At 35.8% G+C, this 16,952-nt stretch overlaps 1 protein-coding gene across 3 annotated transcripts in view; it reads left to right on the top strand.

Annotated features, from left to right (window-relative positions):
- The window catches only part of CSMD3 (CUB and Sushi multiple domains 3), a 1,164,849-nt gene that overhangs the window by 821,287 nt on the left and 326,610 nt on the right, over positions 1–16,952 (top strand). The window lies entirely within an intron of this gene.

The raw sequence follows: 16,952 nt of genomic DNA, 5'->3' as shown, positions 1-16,952 counted from the left end.
CATAAATTTTAATATTCAAATAATACCAAATAAGAAAATTTTCATGCTACATATCCTGCCTAATGAGTATTATATATAAAACATAATTAACTCATGAGTGATTTTTTTTAAGAAACATGGTGATTTATTTTTTATTTTATTCTGATGCTTGTTATGTAACTTATCTCTGCTGATATGTGAATAATTATTTACATTTATAGCTACAATTATATGAATACATAAATCTAATAAGTCACTGTGTATAAATTAAGAAGATATACTTATTGCTAATACATATTTGGTATAAACATTATTAGTTTATTTAAAAAACTTAAAATAATCGTATGTCCTACATTTTTAAAAAGATAAAATTTTGGCAAACAAATATTTTCAGGTTTACAAAACTGATTTACAGTTTTCAATGTAAGTGTTTTGGTAAATATAGTTTACGTTTATTATTTGAATACAAATAAACAGAAATGCTTATAAAATCTCATTTAAATATTTTAAAAATAATATTTACATTTTTCCTAATTAACATTTTCTTAAGCCAGGTAAGAAATTCCATACACAGATCATTTTTTTTTTTTTGCAATCTACATGGAGGAACATTATTATATTTTATATTTTCCCCCCTTTTTTTATTGTTAAATCATAGCTGTGTACATTAGTGCAATCGCCTGTACCCATTCTAAGATGCACCATAGATGTGGCCCCACCCATTACCCTCCCTCCACTGAAACCTCCCCCCTCCCTTCCCCTTCCTTGGCCCTTTCCCCATAGTCTTGTGCTATAGTTGGGTTATAGTCTTCATGTGAAAGCTATAATTTAGCTTCATAGTAGAGCTGAGTAAACTGGATACTTTTTCTTACATTCCTGAGATACTTTGCTAAGAAGAATATGTTCCAGCTCCATCCATGTAAACAGGAAAGAGGTAAAGTCTCCATCTTTCTTTAAGGCTGCATAATATTCCATGGCATATATGTACCACAATTTGCTAGTCCATTCGTGGGTCGATGGGCACTTGGGCTTCTTCCATGACTTAGCAATTATGAATTGGGCTGCAATAAACAATTGGGCTGCTGTTATATTGTGACTTTTGGTCTTCTGGGTATAAACCTAGTAAAGGAATTATAGGATCGAATGGCAGGTCTTTTTTTAGGTCTCTAAGTGTTCTCCAAACATCCTTCCAGAAGGAACATATTAGTGGGCTTTCCCACCAGCAGTGTAGAAGTATGCCCTTTCCTCCACATCCACGCCAACATTTCTGGTTTTGGGATTTTGTTATGTGGGCTACTCTTACTGGGGTTAGGTGATATCTCAGAGTAGTTTTGATTTGCATTTCTCTGATGATTAAGGATGATGAGCTTTTTTTCATGTGTTTGTAGATATTGCATCGGTCTTCTTTAGAGAAGTTTGTCTTCAAGTCTCTTGCCCACCCTGAGATGGGGTCACGTGTTCTTTTCTTGTTAATACGTTTGAGTTCTCTGTGGATTCTGGTTATTAGACCTTTATCAGAGGTATAACCTGTAAACATTTTCTCCCATTCTGAGGGCTGTCTGCTTGCTTTACTCACTATGTTCTTGGCTGTGCGGAAGCTTTTTAGTTTGATCAGGTCCCAGTAGTGTATTTTTGATAGTGCTTCAATTGCCTGGGGAGTCCTCCTCATAAAATATTCACCCAGGCCGATTCCTTCAAGAGTTTTCCCTGCACTTTCTTCAAGTATTTTTGTAGTTTCATGTCTTAAGTTTAAATATTTTATCCAGTGAGAGTCTATCTTAGTTAATGGTGAAAGGTATGGGTCCAGTTTCAATCTTCTACAGGTTGCCAGCCAGTTTACCCAGCACCATTTGTTAAATAGGGAATCTTTTCCCCACTGAATGTTTTTAATTGACTTCTCAAAGATCAATAATGGTAAGTAGCTGGATCCATCTCTTGGTTCTCTATTCTGTTCCAGACATCTACTTCTCTGCTTTTGTGCCAGTACCATGCTGTTTTGATCACTATGGATTTATAGTACAGTCTCAGGTCTGGTAGCGTGATTCCTCCTGCTTTGTTTTTATTGCTCAGTAATGTTTTGGCTATTCAAGGTTTTTTCTGATTCCATATAAAACGAAGTATTATTTTTTCAAGATCTTTAAAGTATGACAATGGAGCTTTAATAGGAATTGCATTAAAATTATATATTGCTTTGGGCAGTCTGTATATTTAAACAATGTTGATTCTTCCAGCCATGAGCATGGTATGTTTTTCCATCTGTTAACATCTTCAGTTATTTCTTTTCTTAGAGTTTCATAGTTCTCTTTGTAGAGATCTTTCACGTCCTTTGTCACGTATACTCCCAAATATTTCATCTTCTTTGGCACTACTATGAAAGGAATGGAGTCCTTGACTTTTTGTTCGGCTTCGTTATTGTTGGTATATATAAAGGCTACAGATTTATGGGTGTTGATTTTGTAGCCTGAGACATTGCTGTATTCCTTGATCACTTCTAAAAGTTTTGTAGTAGAATCCCTAGTGTTTTCCAGATATACGATCATATCATCTGCGAAGAGTAAAAGTTTGATCTCTTCTGACCCTATGTGGATACCCTTGATCGCCTTTTCTTCCCTAATTGCAATGGCTAAAACTTCCATTACAATGTTAAAGAGCAATGGAGACAATGGGCAACCATGCCTGGTTCCTGATCTAAGTGGAAATGATTTCAATTTAACTCCATTCAATACGATATTGGCTGTGGGTTTGCTATAGATGGCCTCTATTAGTTTAAGAAATGTCCCTTCTATACCAATTTTCTTAAGTGCTCTGATCATGAAGGGATGCTGGATATTATCAAAAGCTTTTTCTGTATCAATTGAAAGAATCATATGGTCTTTATTTTTAAGTTTGTTTATGTGTTGAATTACATTTATAGATTTACGTATATTGAACCAGCCTTGAGACCCTGGGATAAATCCGACTTGGTCATGGTGTATAATTTTTTTGATGTGTTGTTGGATTCTGTTTGTTAGGATCTTATTGAGTATTTTAGCATCTATATTCATTAGTGATATTGGTCTATAATTTTCTTTTCTTGTTGGGTCTTTCCCTGGTTTGGGGATCAAGGTGATGTTTGCTTCGTAGAATGTGCTGGGTAATATTCCTTCTTTTTCTATATTTTGGAATAGGTTTAGTAGTATAGGTACTAGTTCTTCTTTAAATGTTTGGTAGAATTCTGACGTAAAGCCATCTGGTCGTGGGCTTTTCTTTTTAGGGAGATTTTGTATAGTTGATGCTATTTCAGAACTTGATATAGGCCTGTTCAACATTTCCACTTCGTTCTGGAGTGGAAGTCCAGAGTCTTGGTAGGTGGCGTGCTTCCAGATATTGGTCGATTCCTTTCAGATTTTCATATCTGTGAGAGTAGAGTTTCTTGTAGTATTCATTAAGGATTTTTTGAATTTCTGACGGGTCTGTTGTTATTTCATCATTACCATTTCTGATTGATGAAATTAGAGATTTTACTCTTTTTTTCCTGGTTAGGTTGGCCAAAGGTTTATCTATTTTATTGATTTTTTCAAAAAACCAGCTTTTGGATTTATTGATCTTTGTATAATTCTTTTGTTTTCAATTTCATTTAATTCTGCTCTGATTTTTGGTTATTTCTTTTCTTCTGCTGCGTTTGGGGTTGAAGTGTTCTTCTTTCTCCAGTTGCTTGAGATGTTCCATTAAGTTATTGACTTCCTCTCTTTCCGTTTTCTTGAGGAAGGCTTGCAGTGCTATAAATTTCCCTCTTAGGACTGTCTTTGCAGTATCCCAGACGTTCTGGTAATTCGTGTCTTGATTGTTGTTTTGTTCCAAAAATATGGTGATTTCCTTCTTAATCTCGTCTATTGCCCATGTATCCTTCAGCATAAGGTTGTTTAGCTTGCATGTTTTTGTATGGGTATGCAGGTTCCTGTTGTTATTTAGTTCAACTTTTATTCCATGATGGTCTGAGAAGATGCAAGGAATAATTTCTATTTTTTTAAATTTGCTGAGGTTAGATTTGTGGCCTAGGATGTGGTCGATTTTGGAGTATGTTCCGTGGGCTGATGAGAAGAATGTGTATTCAGTTTTTTTGGGATGAAATGTTCTGTAGATGTCTGTTAAGTCCAGATGTTGAATGGTTGAGTTTAAATCTAAAATTTCTTTGCTTAGCTTCTTTTTTCAGGATCTATCCAGGACTGCTAAAGGGGTGTTAAAATCTCCAACTACTATGGAAGTGGAGGAAATCGAGTTGCTCATGTCTGTTAGAGTTTCTCTGATAAATTGAGGTGCATTGTGGTTGGGTGCATAAATATTAATAATTGAAATCTCATCATATTGAGTATTACCTTTAACAAATATGAAGTGTCCACCCTTATCCTTAATTATTTTGGTTGGTTTAAAGCCTATTGCGTTTGCGAACTGGATTGCAATGCTGCTTTTTTCTGCTTTCCGTTTGCCTGTAATATAGATGACCATCCCTTCACCTTGAGTCTATATCTGTCTTTTAATGTAAGATGCGATTCTTGTATGCAGCAGATATCTAGCTTGAGTTTTTGTATCCAGTCCGCCAACCCATGCCTCTTTAGAGGACAATTTAAACCATTCACATTAATTGAGAGTATTGATGCCTTTCGAGAGACTGGTGGACATTTTTAATCCTTTTGCGACTGTGGAAGTTGAAATTTGATCAAAAATTTTTTGGGTGGGTTTACTTTTGTGGTGGAGAATTATGCTGGTCTTTATGGAGGATAGGTCTAAGAATGTCCTGGAGAGCTGGTTTAGTTGGGGTAAATTTCTTCAACATGTGAATGTCGTTGAAGTATTTAATTTCTCCGTGTTAAATGAAGCTCAGTTTAGCTGGGTACAGAATCCTGGGTTGAAAGTTATTTTGTTTTAGGAGATTAAAAGTCGATGCCCATCCTCTTCTAGCTTGAAAGGTTTCAGCAGAGAGATCTGCAGTTATTCTAATACTCTTCTACTTGTAGGTAATGGTTTTCTTTCGTCTGGCAGCTTTCAGAATTTTCTCCTTCAAATTAACTTTATTGAAATTGATTACGATGTGTCTGGGGGATGTCTTATTTGGGTTGAGTTGTGCTGGAGTTCTGAAACTGTCTGCTATCTGAATTTCGGAATCTCTTGGCATGTCTGGAAAGTTCTCCTTTATAATCTCATGGAGAAGAGACTCTGTGCCTTGTGAAGCCACTTTGTCACTTTCTGTGATCCCTGTAAGACGAATATTGCTTTTCTTCAAATTATCCGAGAGCTCTCTGAGAGAGTGGTCTGTTTTTGCTCTCCATTTCTCTTCTTCTTTGAGGGTTTGGAAGCATTCAAAAGTTTTGTCTTCAATGTCAGAAATCCTTTCTTCTGCTTGCTCCATTCTATTACTGAGGGATTCTACTGTGTTTCTCAGATCTTTGAGGAATGCAACTTCTTGTCTCAATGTGTCAAAATCTTTGGTCATTTGGTCTTTGAATCTGTTGAATTCTTGAGATAACCTTTGGAATTCTAATTTGATCTTATTTGTTATCCAGATCCTGAATTCAATTTCTGACATCTCAGCTATTTGTTTGTGCATGGGGTCTTGTGCTGTTTCTGCCCCATTGATCCTTGGGGGAGTTGATCTACTCTGATTATTCATATTGCCAGAGTTTTTCCATTGATTTTGCCTCATGATTGTTTTTCACCGTTGCCTCTGGCTGTCCTCAGAGTTGGGGAGGTGTCTCTCCAAGATTAGACCCCAGCGGGATCACTCTATTGTTGCTGGGTCTTTGTAGGGAGTGACCCTGTGTAGTTCCTCTGGGGCTGCTCTAGCTAGGGAGTTCTGGTTGTGGAAGCAGCTCCGGTTTGTGACACACCCGGATCCAGCAACAGGGCTGGGGGTGGTGCACACGGTTCTGGGAGTGCCAGGCGCCCAGTGACTTTAGCACAGAGAGCCCAAGGCTCCAGCATTCTCTGGCCAGGAGAGGAGCTCTGCACAGAGGCAGGGAAGGCTCCAAAGGGCACGTGGCTCCCAGAGTCCCTGTCTCTAGAACAGGCTAGTGTGGAAGCTGGGAGGACACAGGAGGGAGGACACAGGGTTGCGTGGCCATCGCAGTTCCTAGTCAGGGAATGTGGAGGCCCAGTGGGTGCGGGTCACCAGTCGGGGGTCCCATACACAGATCTTAAAAAATAATTCTAATACTCAGCATGGGTTGGAGGGGAGATTCTTTTTTCAAGCAGTGATTTCAAGATTGTTGGTTATTATCTTCTTTTAAAAATGGTATCATTTGATGATAATCATTGGCTCCCTAACACAAGTTTTACTATGTGCTTATAAAATCTGTATGAACTTTGGGGTGATTTTCCTGAAGTACATCTGGAGCAATAGAATTTCAATATTAATTGAGGACCAAAATATGCATTTCTATTTTCTGCACCTTTATGCAACAGGCAACAAAATTCACTACATAAAATTCTTTCACCTGCAGTTTATTGTTTGAATTTCCTTGTTAAAATAAGTTAATGTCTGCTAAATTGAGATTAGCTAGATTAACAGGCTGTTGCTACATAGAACTGAAACAGTGGTTTTACGTTCATGTGAACTGTGGGGGAAATGTATCAATGCATAGATTTGATCTATATGCTGGTCTAGCTACTAATCTGTGTAACACAGCACAATAAGAAACATGTTTAAGAGGTAAAAGTTGTGAGGTGCTTCTTAACACCTACCACCAATGCCTAACATTGTTTTGTATCCATTACTTTCCTATATTTAATGTACTTATTATTTTGGACAATCAATTTGGAATAACAGGCAAGACTTTTTTAATATTAAAATAGCCCTAATTTGTTCCTGGGAGTGTTTTCTAAGGTCTAACTTATTTGGAGTAAGCCATGTGCATCTTGACATGTGTTATTTTGAAAAGGGTGGGACCTTGGTAATAAATGACAATGTAAAGGGCTGTATGGTAAGAGATAAAGGAAGGTAGCAAAAACTCAGTTAAGGCTTGTTAGTGGATTTCTTCAGATACGTATGTTTCTTTCATAAAAGGAAAGGATAAACTATTATAGTCCCAACAATTTTTAAGATGTCTATATTTTCCAAGAATACATATTTCCCAAAGTTGAAAATGATATACTATCATAAATATAGCAATAGAAACACACCAGATCAATTCTTCTTCTGATAATCTTTCTTCAGATTTATTCTGATTTATTACTCTAAAATTATTTTGGCAAGCCACTCTGTCAAGATAGTTTGGAGTGGACCTTTAGATTCCAAGTTTATTTTCTTCATGGGCTTGCTACCAGTAAAAGATGTAAAGTGCTTAATGTGACCGCATTCTTCCTATTACTCTATTAATTCTGTGGACTACTATTAATTGAAAAAATACCCACTGACGTGGGCACATAGGTATGCACAAGCAGATGACTGAACCCTCAAAAGTACCTATGAGTAATCCTCAAAGATCATGGAGCCCAAAGTCTCATCAGGGTGGAAGATTATTTGCCTAACTACAAGCTAATCCATGAAAATCCGTCTCCATCCCTAATGCTTTCCAATATTGAACCCAGTAGAGGCAATTGTCTTTCTTTATTCAGACTAAGAAATAATAAGACATGGGGAGGGAGAAAGGAGCAGAGAGGAAGATTAGTAGGCTCTCACCAAGTGGGCACAATTAAGGCCACAGGTCCTGGGAGAGGAGCTCCCCTACATGTGGGACTTTGCATGACAAACACAATGTAACCTAATCATTTGCACCCTAATATTCATATGAAATATAAAAGGAAATAAGAAAAACAAACAACCCATTATGGAACTTTTTGCTTCTTGACTGGAAGAATTTAAAATCTTTGTTTTTCTGTTATGTGGTACCATCTGTTATGTTCTTTGGAATGACATTATTTTGTAATCCCTACATGAGAATAAGGTTTATAAGGAAGTATATTTTTTCTGGTTTTATTATATGACATCATTCTATTGGAGTCCAACAAAAACCAAAGCAACAACCGCCACAATATGTTTCTGTATCTATATCTATTTCCATGCAAACGCTCACATAAAACTTTTGTCTCTGCAAGATCACAGTCCAATTTGACCCTCTCCTCCCCAATTGCCTGCTCTCTCTCCTCCTCTCCTTTCTTTCTATAAATGACTTTAGTTATTTGAAACCACACTAGTCAAGTTTATCCATTACTTTTCTAAAACATCAATGATTTCCTAATGCAAGAACATCGTATAGTCCTCTAGACTCATTTTAAATGTTTGATTCCTGCATCACTCCCAGATTTTCCAATTTATTTGGTCTGCATCTGGGAATATGTATTAATCTCTCCAGGTTATCTGATGACCAACACTTTGGGAGTTATAAATATAACTGGCTTTGGTTCTAGTGTTTACTTGAAAACAGTTTATATATCAAAATACTTTTCTGTAATATATGCAGAGTAGCAGACTATTAATCTAAAAAATAGAAATAGAGCTCACCATTAGTAGGTAATCTTGATTCATTAGCTTTATATCAGATTGATACATTCTTATATGAAATTTCCTTTTGCCCTTGTTTCATTTGTCAGAAGATGATAAATAATTTTAAACTGCATTCAAGAAAATCCTGCTTGGGCAGACAGAACACGTTGTAGCCATGGGAAGGTAGTAAAGATAGATAGATAGATAGATAGATAGATAGATAGATAGATAATTCCAATCGTAATTCTAGCTTAAAGTGGAAACTGGAAAGGAAATTTTGCTTCACACATTCTGAATTGAACAAAAATGGTACAGAATGATCATTTAAAAACATATTATTTTTCCATTTGATTACTTAATGGGTATTTTGGTCTTTCTCTTTGTTTCTATGACAAGCTGTGGCTAACTGTGTGGTTTTATCAAGGTGATCGGACAAATAATTTGTATAGGATAAGTTCTTCTCCCTATCCTTTATGATGTAGTAAATTTTAGCATTACGGATGCCTTCAATTATTAATGTGTGTATTTAGGAATATGAGTTGGTTCAGCAATAACCTTAGATGCCACTTACATTTTTTGGAAAATTATTATGACACACCATAGGTTGGTTTAGATTTTACTTGATACTGCAGCTTTAAGGAAGACAAAAAGACATATGAACTGTATTGTGTTGAAAACTTTTAATGTTCACGTTTCTAAGAATAAACTTTGAAACATATATGCCTTAAAATACATTAACAGAGCCACGCAGCCTGTACAAGATCTCTTTCTCTGACCTATGTTTAAATACAAATTCTGTCTAAATGATCTACTCACTATTTCCTCTTGAATGAGTAGTAAGCATTTAGAAAGGTTCACCTGTCCAAAGCACACATCTCTCTCCATATTTTTCTTCATTTCAGTAAAGAGAAATGAGTTGCTCAAGGATGAAGTCGAGTTTATCCTTGCTTCCTTTGTTCTTTTCCACTTTGTATAGAGTTCACCAGCAAATTCTCTGGTCCTTCTTCAAAATATTTCCAGAACCAATCACTTCTCACAACTATAAACTACCTTGTTCTAAACTACTATTGCTGCTCCCTGGGATTGCTGATGTTGTTTTCACCTGGTAAGCCTGCTTCCACCATGGCTAAGTTCATTTAAGTTGTTACAACACAATACCATAGACTGAATGGCTTATAAACAACAGCCAGTTGTTTCTTGCCATTTCTGGAGAATGCTAAATTCAAGATTAGGGCACCAGCATACTAAGTATATGGTGAAGGCCTTCTTTCACAAAGCTGCCATCTTTTCAGTGTTAACTTGCATGGTAGAAAGGAAAAATAAGGTTGTTCGAGTTTCCTTTCCAAGGGCATTTATTCCATTTATGAGATCTCTGCCGTCATGACCAATCTGTTTATAATACCTCCTCATACCATCACCTTGGGGGCTAAGACTTTAACATCTGAATTTTGAAGGTGCATAAACGTTGAGACCAGCACACCCTGCAGACTATTTCTAATCCAACAACCAAAGTGACCCCTTTTGTATGTTATTTTTTGGCTCAAATCCTTTTTTATTTTTCTTATCATATGATAACAAGTAAAATCTAAAGCCCTTACCATGAGTTAGATGACCCTGTGGTTTGGTCTAATTTGGACGTTTCTGAGCTTTTCTCCTGCCACTTTTCCTCTGGCTCACTCTTCTCCCGGCACAATAGCTTTACCATTGTTTTTCAAATATACTAAGCACGGTTTAACGCCCACACTTTTTGCTCAGGTTAATTTTCTTCTGCTTGAATATTCTTCTTTGCTATACCCACATGGCTCTATCCTTCATTTTACCTTCAAATCTCTGCTAAAGTATCATCTTATTGAGACTCTTCACTTGAAACTCCTATAAAAATTAGTAAAACTCTTTTCTGTCATTTCTTTCCATATCATTAATCTGATTTCTTTTTCTTCATAGCAATCATCACACCTGATATATTATATATGCAGAGTTAATTTCTTTACTCTGTCTTCCCTAGTGGAATGTATAATGATAGATAGAAGGAACTCTCCCCGTGGAACTCCACTTAACTCCAGCACCTCAGAACAATACTTGTCATATAGCAAACGCTCAATAAATATTTTTTTCTTCTAGAAAGAAAAAATGTGCTAGATAATTTCAATGATTTTCTATGTAAAGCAAGCTACACTTATTTCTTTTATATTTAATTTCAATCATTTGTAATCTAAGAAAAGTGAATATATTTTTCCATGATTAGGTAATTTTAAGTATATTTCCCTTTGTCATGCTATTTTATCCAAATTCAGGGTTATATTTGATGGTATAGAATAAACATATCTACCTAATGACTTAAACAATTCTATTCTAACCTTTGCAAACATATTGTGCTGGGTCATTTTGTCATAAGAATCAGTTTTTAGAGTCAGGTTGACCTAGGGTCAAGCCTTAAACCTGCCACTTAATAGTTACACAATTTTGGAAAAATTACTCAATATTTCTAAGCCTAGGTTTCCTCACCTTAAACATTCTGATAATAATAAAAACCTACATTCAAGATTGTTTTAATAACTAAATTAGATGATTTAAAATTACATGATATGGGCGGTGCCTGTGGCTCAGTCTGTAAGGCGCTGGCCCCGTATACTGCGGGTGGCGGGTTCAAACCCAGCCCTGGCCAAACTGCAATCAAAAATAGCTGGGCTTGGGCAGCGCCTATGGCTAAGTGAGTAGGGCGCCGGCCCCATATGCTGAGGGTGGTGGGTTCAAACCCAGCCCCAGCCAAACTGCAACAAAAAAATAGCCGGGCGTTGTGGCGGGCGCCTGTAGTCCCAGCTGCTCGGGAGGCTGAGGCAAGAGAATCGCGTAAGCCCAAGAGTTAGAGGTTGCTGTGAGCCTTGTGACGCCACGGCACTCTACCGGAGGGCGGTACAGTGAGACTCTATGTCTCTACAAAAAAAAAAAAAAATAGCTGGGCGTTGTGGCGGGCGCCTGTAGTCCCAGCTGCCCGGGAGGCTGAGGCAAGAGAATCGCTTAAGCCTAGGAGTTGGAGGTTGCTGTGAGCTGTGTGAGGCCACGGCACTCTACTGAGGGCCATAAAGTGAGACTCTGTCTCTACAAAAAAAAAAAAAAAAAAAAAAATTACATGATATTTGTAAAACACTTAGCACAACACCTGCCCCTAGAAGAACTCAGTGAATGGAAGTGTAGTAGGAATACACTTAAGAGTTTAAATCAAAATTTTTAAGAAATGTTGCCTGTTAATATTTTTCTACAAATTACCTAATTTTTATATTCAACACCCTCCCCCCCACCCCCACTGGGCAGTAAGAAAATCAATCTAGATCAATTTAGGCTAAACTCAGTCAATTCTGTGTTTGTCACTCCAAGGTCTGTCTCATACTTTGGCATCAAGACATCAAGATGTCAAGAATGAAAAGCGCTTTTGTCCTAAGGCATCATCAGTTTATGGCAGCAGCCGCTGAGCTTTCTCTTTTCCTGCTTTTGCCATCATCAGTGCGACTGGGCATCCACTCCTCATTTTCTAAGCTGAAAGACCTCTTTGCATTTCTTGGTAGCATACCTCATGAGAAACACTTTTTACTTTCTCTGTATATGATACTAGTTATACCAGAATTCCCTGTGGCTGGCTCAGTGGCCTCCCAGTTTCCTCACCAACCACACATAACTATTTCTTGCCTACCTCTTTTCTGCAAGAATGTATATTTCTGTAATTTTCACAACCTTCCTTAGTTGCAAATTTCTACAAGTTTTACTAACTTCCGTATAGAAAGCCAGATGTATGTTCCCTTTGGTTGTCTAATTATTTGGATTCTATCATCCCACCACCCCAAATGGGTAAGATGCAAGATCCTGCCTTAGAAACCTAAGTAAGAACATCATTCATTTTATTCTCCTCTTAAGTCATCCAGGGAATGTTTGTCTAGTTTGTTTTGTATCTGACTAGAATATATTCTTTTATTCTTTTCAATAGGCCTAGGACATGGCAGGAATATTAAATCTCTTCCCTCACCCTCACTTGTAATATGTAATCTAATTAATTCTTTCAATTAGCATTTATAGGAGAGATTTTTTTTATGTAGGCTCTAAGCAAAAACAATAAATAGTTCCCATTGTCAGCCTGATGGGATAAAAACTGAATACCAATTAGAAATACTACTTCTGTTTTCATTGTTGCTGTGTTTGTTGTTATTTTCAAATAGAGGCTAAGCATCATGTTTACATAAAATAATGGAGTAGTGACAGAATTTAAGACAATATTTTTACCACAGTAAGCATTGTGAAGGAGAACAGCCAGGAAAATAACTCAGAATTGGTTTTGAAAGTTCAGGGAAGAAAGCATTAGAAGAAATGATGTCATATTAAAGAAAAATTAGATATTTGAAGGAGGTAGTCAATAACATTTTATTAGAGGGATGAAAAGGAAGTTAGTAGCCTGTCATTTTCTAAAATTTATTATTTTCATATCTCTTTTCTATCTCTGTGTGAGTCTCTGAGAGAACTGCCTGTGAAAGCCAATGGTTAAATTTTCAGTAATGGGTGGCGCCTGTGGCTCAGGGAGTAGGGCCCTGGTCCCATATATCGAGGGTAGTGGGTTTGAATCCGGCCTCAGCCAAAACTCCAAAAATATAACATAAAAGAAACAAAATAATAAAATAAAATAAAAAACTTATACAGTGCCTCTTACAAGGGTACATCTGAAATTTACTATGTGTAGAATATAAATGTCTTAACACAATCACTAAGAAAATGTTGTGAAGGCTATGTTGACCAGTTTGATGAAAACATTTCAAATAGCATATAAAACCAGAACATTGTACCCCATGATTGCATTATTGTACACAGCTATGATTTAATAAAATAAATAAATAAATAATTTTTCAGTAATTTTGAGAGCTGATTGTTCAACCTGGCCATTTCTAAAAGTTAAATTATAATTAGATCATAATCAAATTATAATTGAATTAGCTTAAATTATATTGTAACCAAAAAGCAATAAATACTGATTTCCTGATTACTTCACTGCTTTTATTATTATTTGTGCTTCTGAGGTTTTATAAATATGACAATAGTAGAGACAGAGCTGTGAAGAGGCACATCGTGACGTAAACGCGCCGTTGTATCACATTCTGGTGTGGGTGTGCCTCTTCACCACTCTTCCCAACTCCGCTTTCAGTGATACCACATTGACAGATAGATACTGACCATACTGTGGGATTATTTACACCACAGAAATTAGCAAACACTACAAATCCTAGCATGATTTATTGTTGGGCTATTATAAAAACTTAAGTAGAAATGGGTTGTGTCTGTAGCCGTTATGTTGTGAATAGCACAAAATATTGAAGAAATATTTTTCTGGAATTAAAGCTATTATTCAGTTAAACAAAGAACTTGCTTATATCATTGATAAGCCAATAATATTGTGACATAATTATGGTTTTTTTTGTTTTGTTTTTACTTTTCACTCTTTTCTAACTTGTTATAAAAAAAATCAGGTAATATTCATTCAGAAAATATTCTTGTTTGTCAATTTTGCCAAAATTTCGGCAAAAACAATGAAAGCACTCTGTAAGAACCAATTACCTATATGAAATTTATGTATTCTTTTTTGTAAATTGTATGCTACAGCTCTCAAACATCAAGTGCTAGAAAACAGCAGTCTGTAAGCTAAATTGAGCTTGATGCCTGGTTTTGTAAATGAAATTGTATTGTGGCAACTCCATGTCCCTTCATTTACACACCGTCCATGACTGCTTCTGGGCTGCAGTGACAGGATTAGGTAGTTGTGTCAGACATGGTATGCCTCACGAAGCCTAAAATATTTATTACCTACCCCTTTCCAGAAAAAGTTTGTCAATCTCTCTTTATATCAAATAAGTTTATTTTTTAAAAAACCATGTATAAGATATACATTCACTAATGTGAGAGTTGATTGTTAAATATTTTCAAGCATATCAGTGATTTCTATGTCCATGACACTTATCTGCCAACTCCATTTGTTGTTCACTGGTAATTCTGTTCTTCAGGTATTGTTCTGTTTTGTTCTATTTTGTTTGAGACAAAGTCTTACTGGCCTGGTTAGAGTGTGCAGTAGCATCATCATAGCTCACTGCAAACTCAGACTCCTTGGCTCAAGCAATCCTCCTGCCTTAGCCTCACGTGTAACAGGCAGTGCAGGTGTGCAGCCTGACACCCAGCAATTTTTTTCTGTTTTCAGTAGAGAGGCGTTCTGGCTGTTGTTCAGGCTGGTTTCAGACTCCTAACCTCAAGTGATATGCTGGCCTCAGCCTTCCAAAGTGCTAGGATTGCAGGCGTAATCCGCCATGCCTGGCCTTCTTGTTATCTCTTAATTCTCCCCTTAAAAACCACTCTTAAATGTCCAATTATGTAGGCCTCATAAAACCCTTCACCTTCTCCCATACTAAGTGTCAGAGAAATGAAATGGTTTGTGAAAAGCTGCAGAACTTGAACGTGGAGTTTGGACCTTAGCTCTATTGTTTAGCCAAAAACGAATGCTGCTAAAAAGCTGACTTTACAATGTGCGCCAACTCTCTCACTACAATATGCCAAGTCATATAATTGAGAACACATTATATAGCTGTTTTGAAGACATAAATATTTGAATATAAAATTAGTTCTTCGTTCCATTTTGTATTGTCTTTGGAGAGAATATAATAAGTTTTAGAACAGAGCCCTTTTTGATTAACCACTGTAAAAATTATTCTTCCTCTTTTATTTATACTTTGGCATCTAATTCAACATTTAGAAAAAATGTATTTAAATTTCCTAATCAATGTATGAAACAAATGACCAAATTTGAAAATTGTAGTGTCCAAGAAGAGGAGCAATTTGAAGGTTTGTATGATTATATATATGTGCGTGTGTAATTTCTGTTTCCATTTTATGTTTTTAGTTTCTGAATTTGGATTTAGATAACACTTTCTAATTCATTAAATAAATAAGTAGGATTATGCTTTATAATCATACATTTGATATATCATTCACAACAGCAAGAGTTTTGAGTGTTGATAATCAAAGTGTCATAATAGGGTTTGACATACCAGATTTAGGAGGGTCCATACACCCTTACTAATTTCAGGCCCTGATTTAATACAAAAGGTTTGATAATTAAAACACGGCAATAATAAGATCTAGTTTGTTCTGGTAGAATACAAGCAAATGAATCATGACCTTTCAATGAAATAGTGTTTCATCAAAGAATTTTGTTGGCATTGCAGAAGCTCTTAATGCCTTTTATGATATTCTTTTCAATGCAATATTGCTACAATGTACTTTTTAAAAAAGAAAAGGACATTAGCCCCAAATAAATAAAAAAATTGAATATCCTGATGTTAATTAGAATAAAAATATGAAAAATAACAGTCTGAAATGAAAGTTCTATGTGGTTCTGGTCAGACCCGATTTAAATTTGCTTTTGAGTGAGGAACACTTTGTTTTGTTTTCTTATTGATATGTTTGCATTCATAGTTATATTAAAAGTAGTTTTTCTTTGGTTTCCCTCCTTTGACTTACCTGTTATCTTTATATTTTCATATATTTTAATTCACTTAAAAGATTTTATTTATGAGTAAATATTATTGTCTTGATTGTTACTATAAAAATATTCTCTTTTAAAGATTTCCTAATTCACACTTGCTTTTCATTCTGATCAGTTATTTTATGCATGTTCTCTAAGTTTTCACTGTTGAATGATCAAGCTTCATTTTAGTTTTGTGATTATCTTAGAGATTCTAAGATATTTGCTTTCTACCTTTTATTCAGCAATGTTAAATAAACTATAATTAGTGAGTTTTGGTACTGAATTAGATTATTCCAGTGGTGCTTAAGACAATTACTTTTTCAGAAAATGTTACCTCTTTTATCATGCCTTCTCTTTCAATGGTTATTTTTTAAATAATATCTTAAAGTGTCTTTTTTAAAAAAAGGTTTCTAGATTAATAAAGTAGAGATATTCAATAAAATTATTCTTCTTATGACATACAATATTGGGTAATTTATTTTATAATCTTCATAAAAGAATGACATTGCCCTATTTATTTTACTTTATTTTATGCACAGCATCTAACACAAGTATGGATATAAATATATGTTAAATTGTTTTGTTACTTTTTTTTGAGACCTAGTCTCACTATGTCGCCCTCGATAGAGTGCTGTGGCATCACCAGCTCACAGCAACCTCCAACTCTTGGGTTTAAGCGATTCTCTTGCCTCAGCCTCCCAGAAAGCTGGGAGTACAGGTGCCCTCCACAATGCCTGGCTACTTTTTGGTTGCAGTTGTCATTTTCGTTTAGCCGGCCCAGACCAAGCTGAAACCCACCAGCCTCAGTGTATGTGGCTGGTGGCCTACCCACTGGGCTATGGGCACCGAACCTGTTTTGTTACTTTTTGTATCATTATATATAGGAATGATTTATATGAATGTAATAAAGTGATGATTTATGCTATCTATAATTAAGCTCTTGCCTTTCATTACCATTAAGAATTA

Source organism: Nycticebus coucang, chromosome 13 (assembly GCF_027406575.1).
Source record: "Nycticebus coucang isolate mNycCou1 chromosome 13, mNycCou1.pri, whole genome shotgun sequence".
Taxonomy (NCBI): Eukaryota; Metazoa; Chordata; class Mammalia; order Primates; family Lorisidae; genus Nycticebus; species Nycticebus coucang.
Note: the sequence above shows the minus strand (reverse complement) of the source record. Positions and strands in the feature narration are given on the sequence as shown.